We start from the raw sequence: 12,603 nt of genomic DNA, 5'->3' as shown, positions 1-12,603 counted from the left end.
AGAGCAACATTCTGATGCGGAAACTATAGAAACCAAACAAGAAAATCAACCTTCTGCTGGTGGCATCTGACTCATGATAAAAATGAACATGCCTTGGTCTACACTGCTTTAGATAGTTATCAAGTAGAACCCATCATCAGCATGGACACACGTCCCCTGGAACGTGGAAGCATTAAGGAACATGTGAATCTTTAGTGCATCTTGCGACCCTAGCTACAACAGTGCCATGCAAACGCCTGTTCTCACTTTCAGGTGAAATTGTAAACAAGAAGCAGACAGCATTATCTTCGTTACATTTGCAGAACTTGTTTGTCTGAGTGACTGGTTGAACAAGAAGTAGGACTGATTGGACTTGTACACTCTTAAGTTTTACATTTTTATTTTGTTTTTTTGTACGTAATTCTACAGTTGCAAGTTCAACTTTCATGATAAAGAGATTGCACTACAGTACTTGTATTAGGTGAATTGAAAGATACTATTTTTTTTTTACAGTGCACATATTTGTAATCAAAAATAGAGTACTGTACACTGTTCTGTTGTAATTGAAATCAATATATTTGAAAAATGTTGAAAACATCTACAAATATTTAAATTGTATTCTATTTTTTTTTAATTGTGTGATTTTTTTAATTGCATGAGCCCTAGTTTTCTTGATGTTTACACTGACTTCAGACAAATACAGTGGGATAAATTAATCCCTAGTATAACTCCACTTATTTAAATAAAGTGATATCATGGATAAATTTAGCCCAGTATTTTGTGTTGAAAAGAAAATTTAGAGAGACAAGCATTAAACTGTTTGCATCAATGAAATCTCATACAGGTTTGTAACAGTTTATAATTTTTCACATAACAGTAGCTTTATATTTACTTTTGTGAAAATGTCTAAGATAATCATATAGAAATTAAGCTATTAGAAATCCTGTTTAGGTAAATAACATTTTTAATTTATTTGGAAAGTCAGCTTCTACTGAAACAATAATTTGAAAGCCTAACAAAGAAAGGCAGGTTTGTACTAAAAATCATATTATGAAAATTCACTGCTGAGTCATATAAGATAAAATTTGCTGTGGAGAAAGATTTATCTGCCTAACTTCTGTTAATGCTAATAGTTAAATGTGTAAATCCATACATGCTGATAACTGAAGATATATGCAAGAGTAAAGCACACTGATTAAAATCAGTGATTTAGGTCAATCCCCCCTGCTGCCTATCCATTTAATTGTGAAATTGAAGAGGATTTCATATCTATATGGTGGTCATATCTTAAAATGGAAAAGTGTTAGAAATAGCTAATGACATTACTAACTGGAGTTTAACAGTGGGCCTATTGGTACTATTGTGGGTCTTCTATTAAACAATATTTTAAATGTAGAGAACTAATATTCCACTTATTTACAGCTAGATGGTCTGTTGCAAATTCACAGGAAGAAAATACATCATCCAAAGACGACATCTTGACAACAACATTTGGGAAATATGGCTGATGGAAACATTTTAAAAGTCAACATTTGGAAGACTGAATCCATCAAATTGTCCTTAATTAAAGCAGGCTGCCTTTTCTATTTGTAAAATAATACAAACTTGAAATAGCTAACACCTCAATACACTATTTATAAAATCCCAGCCATGCTATCATCAGGAAGTGTGTCTAAAATAAGGAAGGGGTAAAAGTACTTTTTAAACAGATTGCAGATCGCTACTGTTCTCTAAAATAAAGAAAAAAATAATGTAAGTGCGAAAAGCACTGATTAAATTTAGCTTTAAAAGCTTGCATAGTAAACTGTTCACAAATGCAGCAGTCACTAATTCTTGCAACTCAGTGAGGAACTTCAAAATCAAGTTCTGTTCTGTCTGCCTCACAAATAACCACTCCTATAAAGGTACAAAATTAGGATTTATAAATCAGTTAGAATTAACTAAATTCTGTTCCATCTCATTCTTCCCATAAATTGGTTAGCACTACAACAGTAGTTAACGTAAATAGATGTGACTGTCTACTGGGAAGCTTAAGTGCAGGTATGGAAAATCCCTAAAGTAGTTTCATATTACCATATATCTCTGCCTTGTATGTCTAATTCAAAGCCGTCCAGTTTACAGACAGAAGTTATGGTACTTCCTAGCCAAATCCCAAAGTAGTTAACTTGGCTCAGAGCACACTAGTGAACCAAAAAGCGATTTTCAATATTCCTAGCAACTGCATTATTAAAATTTATGTCTGTACATAGAGGAACTTTAAAAAAAACCCTGCATCTGAACCTACTCTAGCTGTAATATTTTTTAAAAAACAAACCCTCTATGAATGTTACTCTTGCAGTACTGCAAGCAGAAGTGAGGATATATTTTGTGTCTTAAAGAAGATGATTTCAGGCAGTCATTAGTGAAGAGGGAAAGATCAAGGTGGCCACTGGGTAGTTTCACAGAAAAAGGAGATTATTCCATTTCCCTGGACAGAATCGTAGATAAAAATCTCTATAAAATGAAGAGGAAATAACCAGCAGAAAAGGAGACCTTAACACCATTTACTGGAGAGGATTTTTTGAGTGACTGCCACAGTTGTGACAGACCCAGATTATTTTGCATTAATTCATTCATTATCAACAATTTGCAAGTGGCACACAAGAATGATTCACCCAGAAATCCAGTGCAGGTGTAAGACCCACCTTTATTTGCCCATGGTAGTACTGAATCCCATGCTCACTTTATTCAGCAAGAGAGATAAGTAACTCATGCAGGAACCTGTCCAACACAGGTCCTCAGCTACCTTTAGCTCTAATATAAACCCTCTTCCTCCTTATTCTTACATCTGCTATTTTTAAACAGTATTTCTGGGGGGTGGGGAATTAAATCAAACTAGTAATACTAACTATGTAGGTTAAGCACTACCAAAAAACAATTGTCTTCTACTCAAGTTTTAAAAAAGTCTGTAGTTTCTAGAATGCTGCAATGTTAGGACAGTATTTTGGGATAAGGCTTCCTCTCATAGTTCGATCCTGCTTCTTCACATTACAGCAGTTCTTCCTGTTCTCTCAGAAGAAAAATGGTTGCCATGTCAAAACACTCATTAATTTTATCTGTCCAGCTAAGATACTTAAAACAGTTTAAAAAAAATCTGGAAAAGGAGTACATTCGGACATTAATTATTAAACACTGGGTCACAGTAAGTTGTGTATTTACAGTAAAAAAAACAAACTTTATTAAGTTTATAATCTTACATCAGCGGTTTCCAAAACTGCTTCACAAAGGGATACCAAAATCACCCTTACAAATAAGGCATTGCACTGCCACAGTAAAAACACGTTCACAGTAATTTAACTTCTATACCTTGGTTAAAATGAGAGCTTTTCATTCTACTTTTTCAGGTATTTAAACAAGTATTTATACACGAGATGCTGAAATTACTTATGAAACACTGTTTCAGATTTTGTTAAAAGTGTAAACCAATTAGTTTTCACATACGAAATCTAATATGACAATTTAAAAAACAGAGGAATCTTCCATATGGCTTGAAATGCTGTCAATAAATACAATTAAAATTCTCTAGTCCAACACTGAAATATGTACATTTGGCAGAGAGATGGCTCTATAAGTCTATTTGGTACAGATTCCAGTAAGGTAGTAGAGATTATTCCATAAATAAAGAATCCTCTTCAAACAGGGAAATCTTCTTTCCAGTTTTCCAACATGCCACTACAACAGTTTTTTCTTAAGTGGCAGTAATATCAGTAGTCATGTCTTCAATGGATGCTGAAGGGGGGGAAAAAATAAAAATTGATGTTTTTACCTATATTTCTGGCAAATAAGTTATCCAAAGTGTTCTTTACCTTTAATATATTTATTAAATTAATTTGAGTTTATTTTAGAACAGATTTACTTTGATTACAAATATAGACAGTTGCTTAAAGCTTGAACCTTTTTAGACTTCTAGTAATATAAGGTTAATGAAATGTCTTCGACTTCAGTGCAAAACATTCTCTGCTGACAGACTAATCTTTCCAGCATCTCTGCCCCAAACATTCAGTCTAGTAGGTCAAGTTGAGGAATTTCTCCCAGGTTTGTCCCAGCAGCAAGCAATCTTCATTTATGGGACAAAAATACCAAGTACTTCTAGAAAACAATTTTCATAAGCATTATGAAATGGAGACTCAGTTTAATTCAGATGCAAACACCACTACCCCTACCCAAGGGGAAAAAAAAACAAAAAACAAAAAAAACACACACATGCTATGTATAAGGTGAAGCTTACTACCTCGAATCTTATGTAATTCAGTTTGTGTTCTGTGTTGTACTCACCAATGCAATTAGACAAAAAGTTATTGGAAGCAGAGACCTGCTATTTACTTGGCAGAGCTCATTTATTACACAGTGCCACATATACCTTACTTTATAAATGTAACTAATAAACTTGGCTCCATACAGGTAACTAAAAAAAATAGAAGCCACAAATGAATCCCATTTCAAAGAATAGGACTTGGTGAATATGAAATCTAGTTAAAATTCAGAGAATTTTTCTTCCTTATCATTTGAAGTAACATTTGATTGAACTCATGTTCATTAAAATAAGCTAAGTTTACAGATACCACCTACTTGTTTTACTTATATGGGTAGTTCTAATCCATTTAAGACAAAACTTCCTTTAGGCCCTTCGAAAATCCTAACCTGAATCCTTTGAGTCAGGGACTGTGCTATTTGAGACCTCTGGGTGCTATAATAAAAACAATCTTAAGATAAACAACATTAGCCATACTTTATAGATTTTCTTTCAAAGCATTCCTTTTCTGTAGTGCAAGTATAAATCTAATAGTTTGTGGATCTTAGTTATTTATTAGTTAACAATTAGTTATTTGTTATTAGTAATACTAGTATTAGTAACTAATATTAATTACTAACTAGTTTCTAATTAGTAACTAATATAAGTATTAGTAACAATTTAGTTATTTGTGAATCTTGGTTATTTCTCCTTCAGCTCCATTGCCATAAGATATTAAACTTCAGAAGTTTAGTGACAGCCACACCCAGAAGCAAACAAAAGCAAGTCTTTTGGTAATGAAAGCCTCTCTTAATTGCAGTTATAGTTAATGATAAACTAAATGCCACCAAGTCACCTGCTGGAGCAATGCTGTGCTGTCCCCTTACCTCCTCATATAGGTTTCACATACAGGAAAGTGGAGCTGGCATGCTGCTTTAAGTTATCTCCCCACCTATAAGGTTTCCTCTCAGAATTTGGAAGGGCCAGTACAGAGAAAAATTAGTCTTATTTCCTTTCATCTATGCAGCATTTTTAGCAAACAAGAACTTTTTTTGGGGGGGTGGGGGGAGAGGGAAGGTGGGTAGCCCTTTCAATTAGTTCATCTTTTTATCTGCTGCTTGTTAAAAAGTTAATTTTGCACAAACAGGACTGATACTGTAAAGTGTTTAGTGGTCAGCAAGTTTGCTTATATCAGGGGTCAGCAACCTTTCAGAAGTAGTGTGCTGGGTCTTCATTTATTCACTCTAATTTAAGGTTTCGCGTGCCAGTAATACATTTTAATGTTTTTAGAAGATCTTTTTCTATAAGTTTATAATAGAAAACTAAACTATTGTTGTATGTAAAGTAAATAAGGTTTCAAAATGTTTAAGCAGCTTCATTTAAACTTAAATTAAAATGCAGAGCCCCCCAGACCGGTGGCCAGGACCCGGGCAGTGTGAGTGCCACTGAAAATCAGCTCGCATGCCACCTTCGGCACCCATGCCATAGGTTGCCTACCCCTGGCTTATATCATAGTATAGCAGCCTTTCATATGACAACTGATAGGTTTTTATAGTTACATCATTACTTATTAAGCATACTTTTCTCCTTAAATATACATATTGGGTTAATCGTCACATTGGGCAAAGTTTTCAATAGGACTTGCAATCAAGTGACCTTTGAAAGTGGGTTTTAGTCACTTGAGTGACTATGAAAATTTTCCCCAGTATGTAATGGCAAGTCCACTTTAGGAGGTTATAGAGATCAGGGAAAGGAACTATTTCACTGTATGTAGAATTTTAAGCTGTTGGCTGCAATTCTACTTCTAAGGAAGTAAGAAAGCAAGAGTGTACATGCAATGTCCTTCTTGATTTCATTGTATTATTCTCTCTTGGATAGGTATACCAAGTAGAAGTGATAGTCTTCTTCAATGAAGCAGACAGGACTAAAGGTCTGTTTGTTCAGCTGTTTCGAGGCACTGGCCTCTTTCTAGGTGATATTCCAAGTTTGAACAGCCTGGTGAGACGCATAATAGTACGTTCTTAGATTGTAAACTCTTTGGGGCAAAGATAACCTTTGTTACATGTACAGTGTATAAAGAGTCATAACTTTAAGATGGAAGACACCATCAGTTCATTAAACCACCCAATTGCGAACTCACTATCACTTTTACCAGTGCTTTGTCCAGCCTTGTCTTTAAATACATCAAGCAACAGTTACCAAAAATGCTAATAAAATTTTCTAACATTTAAAAAAAAAAAAAAAAAAAAAAACACCACACACCCAACAGTTCCCAAGGAATTACGTCCCCACAGTCTATAACCCAGCTTTAGGACTTTTCCTGGTACTCGGACCAATTTTTTCTTTTCTCAATACTATCATATTACTAAAGCTCAGCAATATTTCAAACTAAATATAGTGTTCAATCATATAAAAAACCCAGGTAGGGAAAAAAAATCTCCTTAGGTTCTAATCCAAAACAAGTTTTCGCTCTGCCTCGCTAATCAGTTCTCCTTATTCTAAACTACACCCCTCTGTAGCACCCTCATTGCGGACCCCTGCCAGTACCATGGAAACAGCATTGAAAGGTCTCGTTTGTCCGAGGAAAAGCAGCCTCGTCCCGCCTCAAGTTTGTATTTCCCAGACACTCCTTGTCAAAGCCCCCCCGGCCCCGCCACAATCGCGGCACAACTCGCCCTGATCCACTACCCACCCGCTAGAGCCACACAGGCTCATCGCAGCGACCGCCAGCTAGGCTGGAGCCCCTCTCCCCGCTCGGAGGAGAAGAGGGGCGTCCCTCGGGCGGGGGCACTGGCACCCGCTCCCACCCTCCTCCGGCCCGGGGGCGCTGTCCCCTTCACCCCGTGTCATTGCCATCGCCGCTTCTCCGTTTCTTTGACTTTGAAGCCGTGTTTGGTCCCACCTGGCGGCGCGGGGCTCAGACGGGCTGGGTGCGGGCAGGGCTGTCAGCGGGCTGGAGCTCCATGGTGGTGGCGGCGGGAGCCGGGGGACTGGAGCGAGGAGCGGGGGAGAAGACGGTGGAGATGCGGGTGCTCAGCCCCCTCACCAGCCCCCGCAGCAGGCTGTCCCCGCGGCCCTTGGGCGGGCCCAGCCCCACGTCGTCGCGCAGCTCGGCGGGCGGCACCTCCAGGTTGCCCGCGTACCAGAACACCCACCAGATGAGGCTGAGGAAGATGCCGATGCCGCCCGCGTAAATGAGCAGGTCCGAGAAGAAAAGATTGGCGAAGACCCCCGTCAGCAGCACGACCAGGCCCAGCGCGTCGAAAGCCAGCGCCAGCCAGAAGGCGGCCACGCAGCGGCCCAGCCCGCCAGGAGCCACCATGGCGAGGGGACTGGGAGCAGCCCGGGCCGGCTGAGCCTCAGGGCGGGCGCGGCCACGCACACAGCTGAGTGACGACACGCCCCTCTACACCTGAGGACAAAAATCTCCCCGCCCCTAGGTAAAGAGACACGCCCCTTTCTACTTCTCCCCGCGCCTGAGAAGAGGACACGCCCCTTTCACTTCACTAGTCGGTCACGACCCTGACCCCCCACCCCCACCGGGAAGCTGCGGAGCTCCTTTGCGCTGCAGCTGGTCCCAGTGGAAGGGGGCTGTACAGAGTGGGTGCACTCAGGGATTTCCTTACACCCTCTCTGAATTTCCTTAACACCCCCCCCCAAGTTTTGTGAACTAGTTACATGCAGTGTTGCCAATTTAGTGATTAAAAATTGAAACATTAATACACACTTTAAAAGCATATAAAGTGGATGATAAAATATATGTATCTGAAAAAGTATAATAGATTTGAAAAGTATAAACATAGATTAGCTTCTCTATACAGCTGTTGTTTTTTATGACAAAGTCAGTGCATTCATTTTGGTGATGTTGGCCAACCTACTCATTTCAAATTATGATTTGTAAGCAAAGTCTAAATGAGCTCTCCCTAACAGCTAGTGATGAGCTGGGGCTGGGGGAAAAGGCTTCAGGACCAGATTGTATTTACATTCACACCTAATCTACCTAGGTATCCAGCAAACAGAGCTGTGTTGCCCAAGTGATAGATTTAGGCTGGGGTTGGGTTTCAAATTACTTGAATGGGGGGGGTAATGAAATGTTGTTATTCTTATTGAATGAGTCAAGGGCAGTAGAACTGTATTTAGCCTGTGCTGATTGAGGGCATCAAGAGTGAGGGTGGGGACAGGTGTTTTGCTTGATGGTCTGCCTGAGTCTATTGACCTGCCCCTCTCCACTGTTTAAAGACAGAGCTGATTAGGCTCCATAGATAGTCTTGTTTTGTTAAGTGACCACTAGCTGACATCACTGATAAGGTCTAAGTCAGGCCTGTACAACATGCGGCCCGTGGGGGGGTGAGTAGGTGGGCTCACTATGTGGCCCGCAGGGGAAGGAGGGTTTGTTTCTGTGGGGCGGGCGGCGCTGGGGGGAGTGTTTCTGTGGGGCAGGGGGTGTTGTGTTCGGGGGGCTGCGCGGTGCTGGGGGGGGTTCAGCGGGGCCGGGGGGTTTTGGCTCTCAGCTGTTTTCTTTGGAGTAACATGGCCCTCGCCGCTTTATGAGTTGTGCAGGCCTGGTCTAAGTGCTTAGACCTGCTGTGGGACAGTATTTCTGTGGAAGAGTCTGCACTAGCAGTGAGGTTCCCCTACTGAGAGTTTAGCTCAAATCACTGACAGCTAGGTGGAATCTCAAGCAGCCAACTCGCAGCGGTCACAGTGGCAGTAGAAGGTGATGGTACAGGGCCATTGGCAACAGAGCGATGGAGTGAACGGTGGCACAACAAACAACAGTAGCCAGAGCTAACAGTGAGCAGCTGAAGGAACAAGCAAGGTGCCTTCTTGGGAGGTGAACTCATGTGAAAGCACCTCTGAACTCTGAGTCTCCACTGACCAAGGACAACACCGGTGAGTGTTAATGAGGCTGTTAAGAATGCTGGAGACACAACACAGTTCATGCGAACAAACATGGCTGTGGCATCATACTTTCTATTTAGGCAAGAGATACCACATGCTACAAACTGGAGGCCAATGTTAAGTGCATTGTCACTTGTTCATCCTGAAGTTGAACACTGGTTCCAAACAAGACCAGCAAATGCTCACTATTTTTCTGCAAGAAACTCAACTGACTGGCTAGAAGCATGTGCTGCAACAGTGAAAGACTCAACAGTTGAAAAAGTGAAGAACACTCTTACCACGTGCAAAAAATTTGCATACATGGCTGATGAATGCACCGATGCAAATGGGCATCAAGTATTAAGTCATTGTGTATGTTACCTTGAGGTCAGTGGTAGGCCAGTACATGCATTTCTAGATGTTCAAGTTATAGAAGATACATCGGCTGAATCTGTGACAACCCACATCTTAGAAGAGTTAAATGCTTGTCAATTGGACTGGACCCCCAAACAGATGGCTGCTTGTGCATTTGATGGAGCTGCAAACTTCTCTGGAAGACATGGTGGAGTACAAGCTTTGCTCAGAGAAAAGTGTAACCCTAATCTTTCCTATACACACTGCAGAGGCCATCTACTCCAACTAGCACTAGTACGAGCTGCAGATTCTTCAAAAGACATTTAAAAAGCTATAAATTTAATGTCTTCATTATATTCTTTTTTCAGCAAGAGTCCAAAAAGACTGAATATCTTGGAAAATATAGAAGATACACTGGGACTGAAGTTCAAATTAGTCCAACCTGGTAAAACCCTCTGGCTTTCTCATGAGCGATCCTTGGCTGTTGTCTTAAAATTATTCCAGCCCATTATTACTGGCTTTGGAAAGTATCTACCAAGATGGGATGGATCTAATAGCGAGAATGGTGGATTACTTTTGCTACTACATTCAGACTGTATGTACTACATACATGCCATACTCTCTCTTGTAAGTCTACTGTTGAAACCACTTGGGTCATTAAACAATGCCATCCATTCTATTGCGGGACAAAGATCTACTACAACAGTAGTATTTCTTTGTCCAGCAATAGAAGCTACATTTGGATCAATCGAGAGCTATCCATTGAAAAAGTAGTGGAAGAAGCAAAGACTTCAGTCCAGAAGTTGACTAATGAAGGCATTTATATTGAATCCTTAAGTGAAGAGGACAAGAAGTGTTTGTTACGACAACTGAAAAAGTACACATACTTGCTTCTTAAAAATCTACAACAGCGACTTCTACATTCTACTCAACCTCTATGTAGCTTTTACAGATCATAGAATCATAGAATATCAGAGTTGGAAGGGACCTCAAGAGGTCATCTAGTCCAACCCCCTGCTCAAAGCAGGACCAATTCCCAGCTAAATCATCCCAGCCAGGGCTTTGTCAAGCCGGCCTTAAAAACCTCCAAGGAAGGAGACTCCACCACCTCCCTAGGTAACGCATTCCAGTGTTTCACCACCCTCCTAGTGAAATAGTTTTTCCTGATATCCAACCTGGACTTCCCCCACCGCAACTTGAGACCATTGCTCCTTGTTCTGTCATCTGCCACCACTGAGAACAGCCGAGCTCCATCCTCTTTGGAACCCCCCTTCAGGTAGTTGAAGGCTGCTATCAAATCCCCCCTCATTCTTCTCTTCTGGAGACTAAACAATCCCAGTTCTCTCAGCCTCTCCTCATAAGTCATATGCTCCAGACCCCTAATCATTTTTGTTGCCCTCCGCTGGACTCTTTCCAATTTTTCCACATCCTTCTTGTAGTGTGGGGCCCAAAACTGGACACAGTATTCCAGATGAGGCCTCACCAATGTCTAATAAAGGGGAACGATCACGTTCCTCGATCTGCTGGCAATGCCCCTACTTATACAGCCCAAAATGCCGTTAGCCTTCTTGGCAACAAGAGCACACTGTTGACTCATATCCAGCTTCTCGTCCACTGTGACCCCTAGGTCCTTTTCAGCAGAACTGCTACCTAGCCATTCGGTCCCTAGTCTGTAGCAGTGCATGGGATTCTTCCGTCCTAAGTGCAGGACTCTGCACTTGTCCTTGTTGAACCTCATCAGGTTTTTTTCTGCCCAATCCTCTAATTTGTCTAGGTCCCTCTGTATCCGATCCCTACCCTCTAGTGTATCTACCACGCCTCCTAGTTTAGTGTCATCTGCAAACTTGCTGAGAGTGCAGTCCACACCATCCTCCAGATCATTAATAAAGATATTAAACAAAACCGGCCCCAGGACCGACCCTTGGGGCACTCCACTTGAAACCGGCTGCCAACTAGACATGGAGCCATTGATCACTACCCGTTGAGCCCGACGATCTAGCCAGCTTTCTATCCACCTTACAGTCCATTCATCCAGCCCATACTTCTTTAACTTGGTGGCAAGAATACTGTGGGAGACAGTATCAAAAGCTTTGCTAAAGTCAAGAAATAACACATCCACTGCTTTCCCCTCATCCACAGAGCCAGTTATCTCATCATAGAAGGCAATTAGGTTAGTCAGGCACGACTTCCCCTTCGTGAATCCATGCTGACTGTTCCTGATCACTTTCCTTTCCTCTAAATGTTTCATAATTGATTCCTTGAGGACCTGCTCCATAATTTTTCCAGGGACTGAGGTGAGGCTGACTGGCCTGTAGTTCCCCGGATCCTCCTTCTTCCCTTTTTTAAAGATGGGCACTACATTAGCCTTTTTCCAGTCATCTGGGACCTCCCCCGATCGCCATGAGTTTTCAAAAATAATGGCTAATGGCTCTGCAATCTCACCCGCCAACTCCTTTAGCACCCTCGGATGCAGCGCATCCGGCCCCATGGACTTGTGCACGTCCAGTTTTTCTAAATAGTCCCGAACCACTTCTTTCTCCACAGAGGGCTGGTCACCTTCTCCCCATGCTGTACTGCCCAGTGCAGCAATCTGGGAGCTGACCTTGTGCGTGAAGACAGAGGCAAAAAAATCATTGAGTACATTTAGCTTTTTCCACATCCTCGGTCACTAGGTTGCCTCCCTCATTCAGTAAGGGGCCCACACTTTCCTTGATTTTCTTCTTGTTGCTAACATACCTGAAGAAACCCTTCTTGTTACTCTTAACATCTCTTGCTAACTGCAACTCCAAGTGTGATTTGGCCTTCCTGATTTCACTCCTGCATGCCTGAGCAATATTTTTATACTCCTCCCTGGTCATTTGTCCAATCTTCCACTTCTTATAAGCCTCTTTTTTGCGTTTAAGATCAGCAAGGATTTCACTGTTTAGCCAAGCTGGTCGCCTGCCATATTTACTATTCTTTCTACACATCGGGATGGTTTGTTCCTGCAACCTCAATAAGGATTCTTTAAAATACAGCCAGCTCTCCTGGACCCCTTTGCCCTTCATGTTATTCTCCCAGGGGATCCTGCCCATCTGTTCCCTGAGGGAGTCAAAGTCTGCTTTTCTGAAGTCCAGGGT

General features: G+C 41.4%; 1 protein-coding gene and 1 long non-coding RNA gene across 2 annotated transcripts in view; one reads left to right on the top strand and one right to left on the bottom strand.

The window, feature by feature from the left end:
* Nucleotides 1-12,603, top strand: part of LOC135973815 (uncharacterized) — a 1,510,190-nt gene that overhangs the window by 915,633 nt on the left and 581,954 nt on the right. The gene's annotated exons all lie outside the window — the stretch shown is intronic.
* LOC122174806 (uncharacterized) lies at nucleotides 3,165-7,657 on the bottom strand. The gene is made up of 2 exons (XR_006177133.2): nucleotides 7,152-7,657; nucleotides 3,165-3,747 (listed from the first exon to the last, which is right to left on the bottom strand). It is a non-coding gene; the product is annotated as an uncharacterized LOC122174806 (long non-coding RNA).

This window comes from Chrysemys picta, chromosome 10, assembly GCF_011386835.1.
Source record: "Chrysemys picta bellii isolate R12L10 chromosome 10, ASM1138683v2, whole genome shotgun sequence".
Taxonomy (NCBI): domain Eukaryota; kingdom Metazoa; phylum Chordata; order Testudines; family Emydidae; genus Chrysemys; species Chrysemys picta.
This window is presented reverse-complemented; position numbering and strand designations above follow the sequence as displayed.